The 16,477-nt window shown below is 34.8% G+C and overlaps 1 long non-coding RNA gene across 17 annotated transcripts in view; it reads left to right on the forward strand.

Moving 5' to 3' along the window:
- LOC106629577 (uncharacterized) overlaps positions 1 to 16,477 on the forward strand; it is a 51,139-nt gene that overhangs the window by 20,361 nt on the left and 14,301 nt on the right. For 12 of the 17 annotated variants that reach the window (XR_012578086.1, XR_012578092.1, XR_012578080.1 and 9 more), the window contains 3 exons: positions 8,345 to 8,448; positions 13,711 to 13,808; positions 15,983 to 16,084. This is a non-coding gene — a long non-coding RNA (uncharacterized LOC106629577). The remainder of the gene's footprint in view (positions 1 to 8,344; positions 8,449 to 13,710; positions 13,809 to 15,982; positions 16,085 to 16,477) is intronic. The other 5 variants (XR_012578082.1, XR_012578084.1, XR_012578088.1 and 2 more) reach the window with 1 other exon arrangement.

Raw genomic sequence — 16,477 nt, forward strand, 5'->3', positions numbered from 1 at the left:
TTGGCCATCTAATTTTTCACAAAAGGCAGCAAAAAATAGATATACTGCTCATAGGGCAGTGGGCAAGATTGCTGCTCATGCTGACTCCAAAAGACAAAGCAATTAATTACCTTGTTTATAAAATCTAATCATTAATTGTTTTTTGTGTTATTTTTCAAGCACATTGTGAATGGAAAGTACAAAAACATCAAGCATCTATTGTTCTTTCATCAGAAGGATGACACAGGCGAAGTACTTTAATGGGCCTGCTAACAAAACTTCATGTATTTCTACCCTAAAAGTAAATTTCTGCCGTCTTTGAATGTACAATCTAGCTGTGACATACCACAGCACTGAGTAGATTCAATATAATTAAGTTTGGTTGGTTTTGGGTTTTTTTTTCCCAGAAAGGAATTAATGAAATTATTTGCATCTTAAATTAGAACTAAATTTGTTTGGGAATTGACAATCAATTTGGTACTTGGTAGCTTTCTCTGACCTATCTTAATATGTTTGCTAAAGGAAAATAAATACTTTATTTATATTGATGAATCTAAAGTGTGCATAACATACTCCATAAGTTTTAAAACATCTCTAGAACTACAGCATGACAAGGCATCATTACACATATTCACATCATACTCATTGGTGGAAGAAAGGTCACACAGCCTATGGAATTTAACAATATGTTACATTCATCTTAAAATTCCTCAGTCTTCATCCAAGTTTTTGTCATGTTTCAAGCCTTCATTAATGTTACTGTTTTCTGGAAAGTTTGAATTCTTTTAGATGAAGCAGCAGTATTGGCCTTCAGTAATTTGTTTGATGGAAAATAATTCGAAAGTATATGAGAGGTAATAAATAAAACTTAACTTTCATTCCCTATTTCAGCTTTGCTGTGATGTATTTTTTGGAATAGATTTACATTTATGACTAAGGATAGTGTCATCAATAATTTATCCTTCAGCAAAATGCATTATGTTATAAATTTAATCACACACCAGATCAGACTATACTAATTTTAAGACTCTGTCATTAAAAAAAAAAAACCTTTTTACTGAGAGAGATGCCATATTCATCTGTGAGAAGTGCCTTAGCACTCACCCTTAAAGTACTAAGCTATTTCAACAGGCCACTATCCAGATAAAATACCAAAGTAATTTTTGGTGTGCTGGAAAACATTTTAGAGTTTGTTCCTGTGATTCTGTTTTAATTGAAAGGTATATATATATATATATATATATAAATAAATTTTTTGTTCTATATCTCAGAATTTTCATTTATTTAAGGTGTACATAAAGATATACCCTCTAAGACTTTGAAACTGTCTTGACAGATGGGAAAAAAGGACTTGAAATTAAAATAAACAAAACATTTTAAATAGAAAGAATGACATAACTGAACAATTAGCAGGAAATAATTTTCATTATCTGTTAATTTTTTAAAAAAGTCTACCTGGTAGAGCTGTCACTATAATTTGTGAATGAAAACTTTTGAACTTTTAAATTTTAATATACATTTTGCATGTGAAAATATTTTAAATTTCATTTCATGTTTTTAAAATGATGAAAAGAAAAGAAAATATAACAATTTGTTCCCTTTTCTCTCTCCCAATAGCAAAGGATTCCCATAAATATTTTTGTTTTTCTAGAGTTTTAAGCATCAACGATGACAGGAGATAAATATGTCCCTCTCAATCAATTCTTTAATTGTTTCTCCACTTATAGGAAGAAACAATACACTGATGGCAATACAGAAAAAATTAATATAGGCACTCTAGCTATAAGTGAATCTTGTGGAACAACACTTTAATTTGATATTGTAGTTAATGAAATACCCCACTATTCCTTCTGCAGAAGCCATCTTGCAGATCTCTGAGTTCCTTAGCAATTAAAACAATCAACAAAACAATTGCAAACTAAAAATAATTCAGTACTTTTGCTCTTCGATGCTGTGATAAAATTACATTTATGACTAATTCAATTTTCATATTTCCTTTCATCATGCCAGGTGACAGGCATTTTTGAGTGATTTATTTTGCATAAATGCCAGTCAGCCTTGCAGTAATTATCCATATGAAAATCTTTGTTCACCCGTTTTAGAAAATGTAAAACCGCTTCTTCTGCAGTGGAGAACTTGTCTTGTTTATAGACTGCTATCATGGGAATTTTTGTCACTGCCATGATTTACTTGGAACTGCAGCTTAATCATGCTTGTATCATGATCATTGCTTGGCAGTTGTGTGGTTGTATGTATATTCCAGATCTGTTTCCTATGTAATTCATTACCAAGCTGAAGACAATCAACAATTGCTTACTGTAGTGCAGCTTCAAAAGCTTAACTGATTGATTTTTTTTCTATTCTTACATATATTATAAATGATTAAGTAAAGGATATTTCCTCTGAGTTAGAGCAAGCTATTTTCCAAGAAAATCCTTTCTGTGGTGAGTGATTGTAGTGCATTCAAAGCAAGAATGTGTCAGTCTTCCTCATGAATGTTTGGTGCTACTGTAATATAAAAGAGAATTTCTGTATTACTGTAATATAAACCAGAATTTCATACTATTCTTGTTCTATTTTCTGTGAGATTTATCTTGAAACAGTTATCAGATATGATCATGTTCTATTGATATTGTTTATGTGTTGTCAGTGATCTCTTAGTTGCATTTCATTTTTGACAAGGATTTTGACATTGCAAGCCTAAATACTTTACCACTAAATTTTAACATTCTTTGTAACCATATAGAAAGAACTCCAACCCTACTATATAGACCCACAAAAGCCAGAGAGGAGAAATGAACTGTCAGTAGGAAGATCAAGAATATACCTGAATTTGGAGGTGAAAGAGAAACTTCTGAGGCTTTATGAGCTACAGACCCTCTTCTAGCAAAAGACTACTAAGACAAAGCACTTTGTTCTCATTTCTGCCTTCTTTTCAAAAAAAGTCCACATTTAATGAAATCTCTCCCTGTTACTGTTCCTGACCAGGTGAGAACATAGTATAAAGGAGAGAGCACTGACTGGCAGCAGCAGATGGGAATCAGTCCAAAAGAAATATCTTACTATTTTTGCATACAAATACTATCTCTGTGTGGTTTGTGCCTGGGAAAAGCAACCTCTCTTTCTTTTTAAGCTACTTTTTTTTTTTTTTTCCTAAAAGAATTAAGGTTTTTTTCAGAAGGACAATGGGACTTTCCTCCTGTCTCAATGTGTTGGTGTTCAATAACTGTCCTGGTATCTATGAAGGGCAGCATGATTTCTGCTGTCATGGTTTAATCCAAGCTGACTACACACAGCCACACATCCATGCTCTCACAACAAATGGGGAGGAGAATCAAGAAGAGCAAACCTGAGAGAACTCATAGGTGGAGATATGGACATTTTAATAGGGAAGCAAAAGCTGTGAACACATGCAGAGCAAAGCAAGGGATTCATTCACTGCTTCCCATGGGCAGGAAGGTGTCAGCCATCCTCAGGGCAGCAGGGCCTCATCATGTGTAACAGTGGTTCCTGTGATTGTCCCATCCTTTCTCCTCCTTCCTTCAGCTTTCTGTACTAAGCACGACATCTCATGGAACACCGTGTCCCTGTGGCCAGCTGGGTCAGCTATCCTCACTGTGTCTTCATTTCCCCATCCTACTCAATGGTGGGAGGAGATAAGGAACAGGTGGCCTTGACTCTGTCTAAGACCTGCTTAGCAATAACAAAATCATCCCAATATGTTCAGCACATTCCAACACCAAAAACATGGCTCCGTACAAGCTGATACAGAAAAAATTAATTCTAAGGAAAAAATTGCTTTTGTCCTTAATTCCTATTTTGTTGATGTCTCTTCAACTGGCAGCAATATTTCAGAGCTAATTTAGGAACATCCAAAACCAAAACTCAACTTTTGGTCTTCTGTTTTGATGGATGTCTTCTATTCAATATCTATTGAACATACTAAATCCACTCTAATTCCATTAACCGGAGTAAGTCTCCCTTAGGAGAGAAGTGGTTGTAGTACTCTGAATTGTGGGGTGTTATTCCAGAAATACTGTAGCTTGTGACAGATCTGATCTACTCCTTCAAGGCATGGCCTTGTGTACTTTTCTGAACCATGGGATCAAGACCTTCATCATGTGCTGATTGTTGGGAGCCTATATGTCCTCCACTCCAATGTCTCTTAGGAAAGAATTGCCAGCTGAGTTTTCATGTTAAATTGCAGCTGACATGTGCTGCAGTTGTTTGTTACTTGATTGTGATTGGCTTCCAGAGCAGTTTCCAACACTTAAAGTAAAATTTTTAATTTTCATCCCTGAACTTCCAATTTATTCAAGATATTAAGTAAATTTGAAAATTTTCCTGTATATTTCTTTCTGATTCTGAGAAAAACACACTAAAAAATTTAATGAATTCTCCTCTTGCCCTGAAGTGGAAAGCCAATAACAATACATTATACATTTAAAAAGCATTTCATTAAAGTTAACTTCAGAATATACTACTAGTTATAGATCATTTAATTGTTACGTATTAGCATAAGATATGTTTAACATTCTTTTCAAGCTTTCATATTCTTGAAATTTATTATGTCAATCATAAGCTGCTATGACATCACAAGATGAATTCAAAGCAATGATTGCTTTAGTATTTAAAATGCTTGGAGTGTACCAATTATTCAGACTGCTAAGTGAAAGTAAAAATGTCAGCTTAGCTCTCTATAATCCCATAATGTTTAAAGGTTCATGAATTACACATAGACCAGAGAGGAGAGAAGTTAGTTTGAGTAAAAGACATTTTGTCTGCAAAATATGCTGAAACCAGATCCTTTAAAATATTCTAGTGATTAATCAGAGTGATTTAAAACACTTGATTACTTAAGTCCTTGTGCTTGAATCTACTTTCAGCATAAAGCTTTTCTTATTTATTATGAACTGTAAGTAAATAGTGTGTGTAATGCTTTATAGATATTCATCTGAAAAATGTACGGGATATGGGATTTGTATTTTCCTGCTATTTAAAACAAGCTGAGAAATGCAGACACAAAAAGCATGTGTCTGAGTCTCAAAATTTATTTTGTTTGTTTTCAAATGCTGTGTCATAATGCTACTTCTGAAGATCTTAGCCAAATATTGAGGTCCTTCAGAAGTAAGGTTATGTTTCCTCTACTGGTACCAGGTAATAGAAGTAGACGAAAACAGTCTTGAGATTAAACTCAGTACTGGAAACTGCTGCAGAAAAACATTACTATAGGCTGATAATGGAAGAAGAAGAAAACAAGCTTGAGACTAGACTCAGTTCAAGAAACTGCTACAGAAAAACATTACTATAGGCTGACAAAGAACCAGGGGGCCAAGTGGTACATTCATAGAGTCACAGAATCATTTAGATTGAAAAAGACCTCTGAAGTCATCTAACCCAATTGTTGACCTAAACTGCCAAGGTCAACATTAAACCATGTCATGACATGCCACATCTACATATCTTTTAAATACCCTTAGGGATGGTGACTCAACCACTCCTTTGGGCAGCCTGTTAAAATTTCCATGAAGAAATTTCCACTAGCATCCTGCCTGAATCTCCTCTGGCTCAACTTGTTTTCTGAGAGAAGAGACTGAACTCCCCCCACCCTCCACCCCCCCACCCCCCCCAATTGCAATCTCTTTTCAGCTAGGTCTAGAGAAATAGAAGTTCTCTCTCGATATACCTTTTCTCCTGGCTTAACACCCACAGCTTTCTTACTCACTCACAGCACTTGTGCCCCAGACCCTGCCCCAGCTCCATTGCCCTTCTCTGGACTCTCTCCAGCCCCTCAGGGCCTTTCCTGCAGTGAGGGCCCAGCCCTGGGCACAGCACTGGAGGTGCGGCCTCAGCAGGGCCCAGCGCAGGGGGACAATCCCTGCCCTGGCCCTGCTGGCCACAGCATTGCTGATCCAGGCCAGGATGCCATTGGCCTTCTTGGCCCCCTGGGCACAGCCTGGCTCATGTTCAGCTGCTGTCACCAGCACCCCCAGCTCCTTTCCAGCCACTCTGCCCCAGCCTGTGGCACTGCCTGGGGTTGTTGTGACCCAAGGGCAGGACCTGGCACTTGTCCTTGTTGAACCTCACACCATTGGCCTCAGCCATGATCCAGCCTGCCCAGATCCCTCTGCAGGGACTTCCTGCCTTCCAGCAGATCAACACTCTCACCCAGTGAGTGGTGTCACCTGCAAACTGACTGAGGGTGCACTTGATGCTCTCATTCAGTTCATCAGCAAAGACATTAAACAGGACTGTCCCCAGTACAGAGCCCAGCAGAGCCCCACTGGTGGCTGGCCACCAACTGGATTTATCTGCATTCACCACTCTCTGGGCCTGGCCATCCATTGAGTTTTTAACCAAATGAAAATGGCATCTGTCCAAGACATGAGTAGGCTGTTTCTCCAGGAAAATGCTGTGAAAACATTTTTGGAAGCTTAACAAATGTCCAGGCAGACATTATTCATAGCCTCTTCCTCATAAACTGAGTTGGTCAGTCTGTCATAGAGGGAGACCATGCTAGCCAAGCAGGACTTGCCTTTCATAAACTCATCTGGCTGGGCCTGATCCCCTGGGTGTGCTGCATGTGTCATTTGATGGCACTTGAGATGACCTCTCCCCCAGCCTTGCTGCAGTACCAGGGTCAGAATGACAGGCCTGCAGTTCTCCTGATTCTCCTTCCTGTCCTTCTTGTGGGTGGGTCACATTTGCCAACCTCTGGTCAACTGAAGCTCCCCAGTGAACCAGAACTGCTGATAAATGATGGGAAGAGGCTCAGTGAGAACTTCCATCAGCTCCCTCAGTACCCATGAGAGGATCTCATCTGGCCCCAAAGATCTCTGTGTGTCTAGGTGGTGTAGGAGATCACTGACTGTGTAGTCTTGGATTATGGAACTTCATTTGCTCCCTGTCCCTGACTTCCAGCTTAGAGGGCCTAGTACTCAAAACCCAGTTGGTTTTACTATGGAAAAGTGAGGTAAAGTAGACATTTTCTCTGTGTTTTCTTCATCCTTTTTCACTGTTTCCCCCATGTCCAATAAACAGGGATTCAATTAAAAGGAATTTTTCCAAAATTCCTTTTAAAGCAACAAAGGGGAAGGATTGGTACTTTGTTCTTTTATACTCTCCCTTTTAACAATGTGGGATAAGTATTATTAAGCTTGTATTTGTAGTGACAGGAATAAAAAACATTCAGTATTAAACTATCTATTTAAATAGTCAGAAAAAGTTCAGGACCAATTTTCACATTCACTTATAGCTCATATATAGTTTTAAGAATGAAGTCAGCCCCTTCCCCTGTGTGGGTTTGAAAATACTTTCATCTTCATGCCTACCTTTCTAGTGTTTTCTGTCGGAAATCCTAGATTAACTTTGTTACTTGGTAATGTTACTTGGTAATGAGCATTTCATACAGGGAACTGCCAACCCAAGTAGTTGAAGGAAAAGATAAAACTTCTGTTTTGCAGTTTTGCAACACTTCTGGAGAGCTCTACTGAAGCAGCATAACTCGAAGTGAATTCAACAATCTCTCTGTCTGGATATAAAAAGTAGGGTCTAACTCAATTACAGCTAAAATAACCTATGCATTGGATGTATCAGGTATGCAAACTTTAATCTGTGAAGGTTTGATTTAATTTCTCTTCAGATGTATGGATAGTATGGTGACAGATCTGGTTGAGCTTAGAAATCCTTAATGAGTGTAATGCATTTGTGCACTGTTTGCATTTGTATTTCTATATCTCAGAATAAAAATTCCATCATGAAAGAATCACACTTTCTTTTATTATGAAGGATTATTAATTTTTCTTAAAGATCTTATCTGGTTACAGTAAATTGTTCTGGGTCTCAGAAAGAATTTCACATTTTTATCTGAAAAGTCTTTTCTGGCAAAATGTTGAAGAAGCATTAGTGGCAAGAGTTGACTATCTTGTAGAGGCTCTGGTTTGAGAAATTTTGAGATATAAGCAACTGCAATGCATTCACTGATGATATGTAAAGTATTGTGATGCACCTGGTCTTTAATTCTTTCATAACCTCAGCAAAATTGAAAATTTTGTTGGGAGCTATGCATTGAATGTGATTAAGAGCCAAGAAATATTATTGTTCTATTCCGTGTGGACTTCCAAATGTCTTTAAAATAACATCGATGATATTATGACATCCAGACTTATAATACAAATAATAAAGATTATACCTACTATTTCCTAGGTAAATATTCATAGTTTTCAGGTGAAAAGGTACCACTCTCCAAGTAATTTCATTGACCAACAGGATTTCGTTCTCCTTTAATTCATATTATCAAGGTTATTGGTTGGTGATGATTTTTGAATACTTTTGATGGTTTCCAAGTTCAGCTCTATTTCCTCAGGCATATTCTGAATCTTCTTTGAAGAAGGAACAGGAGGCTATGAGAAGGAGAATCTTTTCCCAGGCTATGAGTCACACTAAGATCATTGTCTTCTTTCATTCAAGGTCAGAAATCAGTGTAACTTTTGGTAAGATAGATGGTTTTATAAAGATTTGACTGTATAAAAGAATAAATTTTTTGCTGTTCAAATCTCTCTGCTGCTGATTATCATAATTAAAAATGCAATTCAACTATCCAGAATTATTTGCTTATTGGTTTCCTTAAAATACCTTTCCAAAATCTTATGAAAAATTAAAATCTCAGTTAAATTTTAAAATGCACTTGTCTTGGTTTACAATGCTTTATACTATATTAAGCTCTTATAAAAATGTTCAATTCATTCATGTTGTGAACCAGAGCCTACACTTAGTATTTCTCTTTGAAGTTATTCATTAAAGACTGGAATCTTAGATAACTACATTATTTTCAGTAGGCCTTATTAGCTTTAGGTGATGTTACTGACTGATGATGATATAAAAACTTACCTGTGTTGCCAGCACATCTGTGATGTATACTAGGAAGACAGATTTATCATATTCTTACAACCTATGAGGTGTAAAAGAAATGCTCAAAAGTATCACTATACAAGGACATTACATAATTTATAAGTTTGCGAAGTAGTGACAAGAAGAACCAGACAAAAGGGACAAATTTCAGTTTCTTGGTGTACAGCTGCATCCAAGATTTTTCAGAAGATAGGTGAGAGTTTTTTCCATGTACACTGTCAATGAAATGCATATTGGAAAGAAGACAATTGTACTATCTGATTCTGATCTAATAACTCATGTGGACAAAGGGAAAGGTTTTGCAGCTGACTTCACTGCATTTTTGTTGCAGAAGTTGCAGTCTGATCAGATTAGGGTTTTATTATATAAATAGTTGGAATTACAAATATTTTCAAAAGTTTTCTCTTGGTCAGCTCCATAGATGTTTCCATAAGCATTGCATAATATGTTACTAAGAAAACTGAAAAAATTAGAACATTTAGAAAATATTTAAAACATGATAGTGAATATTTCTTCTGAGTTTAAGTAACAGTTAACAGTATAATGATCAACTAGTGAAAGATAGAGTAAGCTTTAAGAAAACTGCAACCACATGAAAACTTTCTAAGAAAAAAGTTTGGACAGCATAATTTACTGACTAAATAAAAGCTGAACAGAGAAGTCTGTACTGAGTAGAGAAAGATAGTCTACTGGATTTCAGGAATACAAATTAAACATTATGACTATGTTTTTTTCAAATGAATAGGTAAGAAGCATTAATTAAACTGTTTAAAAATAAATTAGAAACACATGCAGACATGGTGTCTCTCCCTGGAGGGAGGTAGATGGAATAAAAAGTGTCTGCCACCTTGAATTTGCCAACAAATCCATACAATAGGCAGAAATAAGCTCCACATTTTATTTTACTGCTCAGTGATTTAATGTTTTATAATTCAATTCTTTGTCTTTTGCTGGACTTCTTCTTCAATAACAAGGATGCTGTATTCCACAGTGCCTCTTTTTTCCAGCTAAAATACATATTAAAAAAGAAGCATCAGATTAGCTTCAAAGATTAGGCATGCAAGAAACATAATGACATCAAAAACTGAAATATATCGAAACACAATGAGTTAATAGAATGGCTACTTTCTGCCTTCAAGCAGAGCTGTAAAAAGTGAAACAAATCTGTGTGCAGTTCCTGTGCAAATCATAATCAATATCTTTAATTTTTAAAGTGTACTTAGGTTTTTGGGGTGATCATTTGTTGTTGACATTTTGTCTGTTTTAGCATGAGTAAATAAAAGGACAGGTTCTTGATGAGGTGCTTCCTCCTGGCTATGGAAACAATTTTGCTGTACTAAGTTGCTAGAAAATTTACTAGGTGCAAGAATAATGAAACCATCGTGATGCACACCTAAAGCACCAAGTTAGATTTGCTTATATCTTTGGCTGTCAGTAGACTTGAAGTTTAATCTAATTCTTATTCTGAGGTGATTATTGGTATCCCAAAGTATTATGATAAAACAATGTATTTAATTTATTGAAAAGATAAGTTAAAAAAACCAAACCAAATACCAGCAATAGCATAGTATAATAGTGTGTTTCTCCTCCCTTAGGAGGCAGAAAATTTATATTAACCAACATGGAAGCTGAGTTTAAGTCTTCATGTAAACGGAAGGGGAAAGCACATAAAATTTTTTCTTTTAGGACAGAAGGTGAATTAACCATGACTTCAAGTCCCAAGTATTTATGGAGATGAGTGGAAGGACACACAGTTCAGAGGATTTTTCTGAATATTTTGTTTTGTTTTATTCATGGAATTTAAATCAAGTATTTTCCACTGCAGCTGTGTGAATCTCACTAGTATTTATATTGACCTTTTAATTGTTATAAAATCATGTATTTTGGTACCATTATCATTAACTTGCAAGCAATAACCTTTTACATGTTTAAAGTGGATGCAGTTCTTGTTATAATAGACCACTTTCAATGCTGTTCATTTGGTATGCTGTGTTTTTAACACAAATGTAATCCACTCTGCATTTTCCATTTAAAATGCATAAGGCAAAGTGCATCATAACAGGATGTAACTACGTATTAATCAAATTAGCACAACACTTCAAAGGCCCTGGCTTTTTACTAGGCTACTGTTAGACCACAATTCATGATGGAAAGCAACAGTATAATGAAAGGCTTGGCAAGGGAGCTGTTTATTTTCTTTCCAGAAAGATATATTGTGGGTTAATTTTCATGATGGGAAAAAATGTGGAGGAAAAGTAACAGTAAGCATTAAGCTAAAGCACAATAAATGGAATTTAAAATACTACTGTGGGTTTGCTATTGACAAGCATAAATGTAGTAATTAGTTGATGACACAACAGAGCTCAAACGACCTATTGTTTAATTATTCAAACTTCATGATCCAAACAAAGAAATGTCAGATTATTCAATATTCACGTTGTGAAACAGGAACAGCTGGGAGGGTTCTTCCCTCATCATACATTTAACTTACTACGTAAATATAAAGCCCTTCAGATAATTCTTTTTAACTACTGTTTCTCAACAATTTCAAGTAGATACTACCTATTTTTGGTTTAGGATCATTTTAAATTTTGTTTCAGAATATGAAATAAGATGCTGTGTCATACTGACTCCTGCATGGAATAGTCATAATTTAGGAAACCCAGTGTAAAATACTTACAGTGTACTGCAGAAAAGCACACAGCAATTTCAAAGAAACAGTGTCTACATAGCTCTCTTTGCAATGTAATGTAATGGCTGATTATGAAATGTAAAATGGTTCTCCTGCTTGAATGTATATTCTAACATCATTAGAGTTCCAGATAAAATTAAAATTATTTATGCTAAATTTTGGAATGAGTTTTAAATTTCTTCATATGTATTTGTCCCATTAACCCATTTCCATTTTCTTCATTTATGTTTTTGGGCCGCAGGGTAGTTTGAAATTCAGTCATCCACTCTTTTGTTACTCATTTATTTATGCAAAATTTTATGCACGCAAGCTATTAATGTTGTTTTCTAATTCAGTATGTAGTCATTACACCCACTGCTATTTTCTATTTATTCCCAGTAGATAAAGAAAATAATACTCCATCCTCTCATTTATGTTTTTTACAACATATAAGAAGTCTTTATGCCCATATCTCTGTTTTCGTTATTGAAGTGCATTAATAATAACAAAGTCTGTATGAGCACCTTTTTGGAGATGCTGAAAATGACTGAAATTTGTCCTATGGAAACCTGCTTTGACATACTTGATTTGACATGCACACAGGCTCTTGCTAGAGAAAATCACTGAGGAAATGTTATTTTAAGTTATGATGGTAATGCTTCCAAAAGGAAGATTGAGGCTGACAGGATAAGTCTTTAGGAACCTTTCAATTACAAAAGAATGCAGTCAGTGCAAATTCAGAAACTGTTCAGAGATTAAAAGTATTAAAAAGGGAATCTACCTCTAAGAGTGCATACATTCCTTTTATGTGACATCTATACAGGAGACACAGTACCTATATGAGAATTTTTAAAATGATAACAGAAAGTTGTATTAGTTATCCTTCTATAGTGAATCTGAGTATTAGGTAACACAGATTTCAAATTATATTGGAATCATCTTTTTCTTAATAGCCAATTTAAGTTATTTTTTGAAGAGGAAACTTAGTATTTAAATATATCTTCTGCAATTTGCTAAACAAAAAGTAAAAACCTACTGAACTGGAACACTAAATCAACTACATTAGTAGTCCTTAATGTTTCATGGTTTAATGTGATATTTTTAGTGCTTATAATTTTGGGATATTTTGGTCAGCTTATTTTTCTTTTCTGCTTGGGAGAAGATAGATTACTGACAAAAATACTACACACATTGACAAAGATAATTGCAGTCACATAAAAAGTAGCTGTTGTTATTGACTGTAAAAGGAGAACTGTGCACACACACACACATGCAAATATTTCCTCTGACTATAAAAATGCCAACAATTCAAATCACTCCACGAGACTTCGTTGTACCTGAAGAGCCGCTGTCCAGAAATTTGATACACACTTATTGGAGTATTTACATTTAGTTCTGACTCTGGGATGTATTGTATAAGAAATACTTTCATCTGAAAATTTCCAGCTAACTTTTAGTTTCAGTTTTAGCTTAACCCTACTGGTTAAGTTACTTTTTTGTGTCATGTCCCCCCACAATGGCTTCACAGAAACTGCCTATGTATTGTCTAACAGTGTCGTGTTTTCATTGTGAATGGCCAGGATCAACTATGAGGATAAATTTTTATCTTAATCATGAAAAACTCTCACAGAGATGGCTGGATAGAAATGCTCACTTAAAGAAAGAGAAATTTTAGATGAGAGGACCTATAATGTGATTTAGCTATCTCTTTGCACCATTCTCTGTAGTAAAGTATTCCCACGTTCCCTCTAGATGAGATTTAGACCACAAATCACATCTCTAAAGAGTCTTTTTCATACCTGACAGACCTTGAAACATGAAAATATATCTTTTTTCTCAGTTTTCTTTTTCTTTTACTTCTAGGTTGAATTTTAGAATAACATAAAATTGATATTTCTTATCAAAATAGGAAGAGGATAATTTTTTTTCTGTTGCAAACTGTGAATATTATTTAAACACATAAGATTAAGCTGTCATAACTTGCAGGACATCTTGATGTGTTCAGTATAACAATCCTACAAGAAAGAAAAAGTAATTCTGAATATTTGGCTTCTTTCTAAAACATTTCTTTACTAGAAGTCCAGTGAAATTTTAGGTAAATAAAGTGTTTATGGGAAAATAAATGCAGTACTTTGTAATTTCTGCCATAGAGAAATTCAGCACTGGTTTCTGAAATGGGAACAGAGGAATCAAATGTCTGTACGTCTCTCAAGGAGAAGGGGACTATCCAGTCACTGCTTCACAAAAGGTAAAAGACATGTTTGTATGGAGAACACATGCATTAAAATTTATCTAGGAAATCAGCTTGCCTGAGTTGGGTTTTTAGAGCACTGAATTTCCTCCTACACCAACACCACAAGGACTGAGAACATCAAATCAGGGAACTGGTCTATACATGAGGGTGCAGAACAATTTCAGCAGTGCTTGCTGTTCTGGTAGGAAAGAATACTGTTTTTAAAACTGTTTGTCTCTCATATCACTATTTAGGCAGTATAGATCAGAAAACTGAAGGTACAGCACCTCAGGGAGAATAATATCACTTTAGCAGAAGGTAGAAACATTTAAAAATCAATTTAAAAGGAGGGGAACAGTGCTGGTAGTGAACAGAGTGCTTTTTATAGGAAAGACCACCCGGTGGTGAGAAAAACACTATTGTATTTTATTTATATAATTTTCCTTCAGAAATATATCTAGAAGATCTCTTCCAAAACCAAGAAGTAGAATATGTGGTGAGAATTCAGATATCTCTTCAAGAAAAGCTCTCATCCAGGAAAAGTGTTTTTTAGATTCTTCAATTGAAATTTTTAAACTTTTGAAATTCTTACTGAATCATGACAATTTTCTCATCATATTTATTTTCATTTCCCTCTTGGTTAATTTAATTCCTCTCTGAAATTATAGTCTTGGGTAAAATTCTTCTGCCTTTATTTATATATAAAATTAAAGCATCCTATGTTTCAAAGATATTTATTTTTCATTTCATCGTAGGATAAAAGCAAATAATCTCACCCCATCTCACAGGAAATTTTCCAAACACATACATCTAGCTTGCGTTACATGTTAGGTTTATATATTTGGTTTATTTATTACATTTATTGTTCTTTTTTAAAATAGCTCAAAAATTTAAATTATTAAATTAATAAAAGAGGAGCCCTCAGGACTTTAAAAAAATCTTTACTTAGGGTATACCACATGTATGCAGGAAATTGCACTATTTAGTTTTACACTACAAACCACTCAATTTCAAGTATTAGAGATAGAGTTAAGAATAAATAAACGAATTTAAAATAAAATTCCTCATGCCACTGAAGTTTTATTACCCTAGGCTTGGAATTATCTCAGATGCCGAACAGCTACCCTTCAAATATTCATACAATTTGCCATGTAGAAGCAGCATACTTGCCCAATACTTCTTCAATCTTTCGGCTTGTAGACCTCCATAAAATCAAGCCAAATCTAATGGTTATGTTCCTAAATAAACAAAGAGTTGACATCCAACTACTTTTTTAGTACATACTATTTTTAAGAATATCTGCTCAAGATATAAACTGAGAAGGATAAAGCCAAGATTCATTTCCAAACATTAACTCACATTTCTGTGTCAACTTTTCAACACTTTAATCATGCTAAAACTTTATGAAGCTTAATCTAAACCTGTAACTATATCAAATTCTCTTGCTAGCATATGTGATTTTTACTTCTTCTTTAGCTAATTATTCAGAATGCGAGATTTTTTTGTATGTGCTTGCATAAAAGTGTATTAACGTCTCTTCACCCTAAATATGTCAAAATGGGACTTCTTCTATTAAATTTATAGATTTTACAAGGGAATCATCTGTCCTTTATACATGTCTTCTCAAATCTGTGTATGGTATGGAAGTATGAAGGATATCCATTAAAACGGAGCATACAGTTTTTTAGAGTTTGGTGAATGCAGAGAAAATGCTACTATTATAGCCATTTTGACACTTTGAGGTTCACTGAGCAGCAAATGTTGTTCTCTTCTGTTTTGTGATGGCTGAAAAGAAAATACTGATTTACTTGCTCTGCATGTGAACTTTTAGTCATAAAATGAACAGAAGATAAAATATAGTCAGGCACTGAAACCTTTGTTCAATAAAGTCAAAAAGGCTTTTTAAAAGAATTGTTTTGCTAATATTTTTCAGTAAAACAAAGTATTCTTTCAGTGAAGAAATTTGTCTGTTTAAAACTTTAGTAGGGCTTTTGGCATCAAAGTTTTCTATTTTCAAATGGTATCAAAATGTCTATTTTCACAAATATTTTACTATTTTTAAAATGGTATCAAAGCTATTGCAAATGATGCTAGGACATCCAATAATTACAATGTTTTTCTTTTAGCCCTAGCTGAATCTAATGTTTATCTTTTGATATCTCTCTGTTGTTTTTTTTCTTCCAACGAAGACATGTTGCCATCCATATGTAGAAGCCAGTTGCTGGCCCTGAAGATTTACTAATGTGGATGCTGTTCTCTTCATTGTTCTCCCCTGGGCTGTGATATGACAGGTACCTGAAGTTGGATCCGTCTCATGTCTGGCAGCAAGCTTTGAAAAAATTCCCTGTGCACTTTCCCTGCTTTATTCACACTATATAATGAGATGTTTGCTACTTCTTTCTTGCTTTCAGTCCTGGTAGAGCAGGAGGGTACTGGCAATATAACTAGAAGTCCTGCTTGTGAGATTTCAAACCCAACTCCCAGATCAGAATGCTTAGATAATATCTGGTGTCCATCTAAAATGAAATTAATCTCCTAAAGTTTTGGTTAGTTTTGATTATTGTGAGTACATATGTGCTGTTGTCAGTTAATATCCTACTTAGGTAAAGTTTACTTAATAGAAAAAAGCTCTAATTATATACAGCTGTATACCAGTAACATTTTTGTAGAGAGCTTTTTGCATA

Source organism: Zonotrichia albicollis, chromosome Z, assembly GCF_047830755.1.
Source record: "Zonotrichia albicollis isolate bZonAlb1 chromosome Z, bZonAlb1.hap1, whole genome shotgun sequence".
NCBI classification, from domain to species: domain Eukaryota; kingdom Metazoa; phylum Chordata; class Aves; order Passeriformes; family Passerellidae; genus Zonotrichia; species Zonotrichia albicollis.